The 1,874-nt window shown below is 37.7% G+C and overlaps 1 pseudogene; it reads right to left on the reverse strand.

Annotated features, from left to right (window-relative positions):
• Positions 1-597: 597 nt before the first annotated feature.
• Positions 598-1,324, reverse strand: LOC138156717 (small ribosomal subunit protein eS6-like; annotated as a pseudogene).
• Positions 1,325-1,874: the final 550 nt, after the last annotated feature.

The raw sequence follows: 1,874 nt of genomic DNA on the forward strand, positions 1-1,874 counted from the left end.
TGCTCAAGAATCCTCCATGAATGATGAACCAGCATGATGAATAGTCATGGCAATCAAGCAATTACCTATGGCATCAAACCAAGAGGTTTAACCATGACAGCAAATGAAAACTGAGGGGCTCACATCAAGCAAGTTTGAAAGCAAAAGAGAAGTCTGTACCCACTTCCACCATGTGCACTTGGGGGTTTACTGTGTCAAAAAATGGCTCGATAGGAACAAAATGCAAATTGAATACACTACCAGAAGAAGGTTGCTACTCTCCAGATTGTCAAGGTGAATAAAGTTATTTTTCTTTTAAGAAGGTAGACATAGGGAAAACCAGGAAAGAAAATTATTGGAAGCCATAGAGGTAAATTTAACATGTATGTCCATAGACTGGAGCAAGAAAAGAGAAAATGTTCAAGGAACCTTTGAAAAAACTTTAAGCCAGGTAATCCCCCAGAACAGTCATTTACAAGCTTAATGCAGCAGCTTCCTCCTTTTTTTGTAACAAGATTTTCATATCCCCTACATAATTTTATTTATTTATTTTAATTTTTCCCACATATTTTTTCCACTTGACAAAAGTTATATATTTCTAGCACATTTTTAGAAACTTTATTTTTGACTGGACTCAGATTTAGAGGTGGGGGCTCTCAGGGAAGACAGACGACATCTCAGCGATCTGGTCTTGTCGTTTTTGCCTTCTTCATTCTCTTGGCCAAAAGCTTATCATATCCTGCTGTTTTTTCCTTGTTCTTCTGGGTACATTGTTTCTTCAAAGCAATGTGTCTACGTTTGTGCTGCAAAACACGGGGAGTCACCAGACACTGAATTTTAGGAGCCTTGGTCCTGGGTTTCTTACCTTCCTTATTGAGGGGTTTTCTCACAACATACTGCCCAACATCATCTTCTTTGGACAAGTTGAAAAGTTTGCTTTTGGGCCCCAGGAGACGAGGCACAGTCATATCTGTCAGTCCTGGTATATCTTTCTCACCTTTCTTCATGATAACCAAGTTGAGGACACTCAGGGGAGCATCCACAATACAGCCCCTAACAGATTTACATTTTCTTTCTCCAGTTCTTCTAGGGCATAGCAAGAGTGGCCCTTACTGAGTAGTAGGCAGACTCATCCGTGAGCCAAAACACTCTGCTTCATGGGGAAGCCTTGTTTGTCATTCCCACCACTGATTCAGACCACATAATACTTCCATTCATCACCCAGAGCATCAGCAGAAACTTCAGTGGCCATCCGTTTCTCATAAAAGGTCTGTAGTTTTCTCTCATCATCGACTTCGATGAGTTTCTGACATCCAGTGGCTGGGAAAGAGACATTGAGCTTCATTTTGCACAGCTGCCTGGTTTCAGCCCTGCCAAGGGAAAGATCCCTACATATTTTTAACAAAAATACCTATGCAAAAATGTTTCTGTTTATTTTTTTCAAAATAAAATTAAGAATATACTTGAATCTTTATAACAATACATAACACAAAGAACATAACCTCATATATTCCTTTATTGGTAAAATCATTTACAATTTTTATATTTATAACATGAAAATAAGAACTTTAATGCTAATATTATTCATGACACAGGTAGGCTTGTCTTGGGACGCAATTTTTTTTCAAAGCATATCATTAAATGTTGTGAAAACCCCTATAACTAAAAACTATTGCTAAATATTGATATATTCATGCTTAAACATTGAGATTGTTTGCCTTCACAGTAAATACAGTAGAAAATCTTCATTCCATGTGTACAAAAAATTTATTAAATAGATTTGTGACCTCAGCACTACAGGGGTTTCCTTCAATGATGCATAATGCAACTCATTCATGAATTCCCATCCATCATGACTTTTGTCAACACCTTCCCATAAATGCTCCTCAGGGATT

The sequence above is a fragment of the Petaurus breviceps genome, unplaced genomic scaffold (assembly GCF_028583685.1).
Source record: "Petaurus breviceps papuanus isolate PSGF00001 unplaced genomic scaffold, PetGlider_PUasm1.0 156, whole genome shotgun sequence".
NCBI lineage: Eukaryota > Metazoa > Chordata > Mammalia > Diprotodontia > Petauridae > Petaurus > Petaurus breviceps.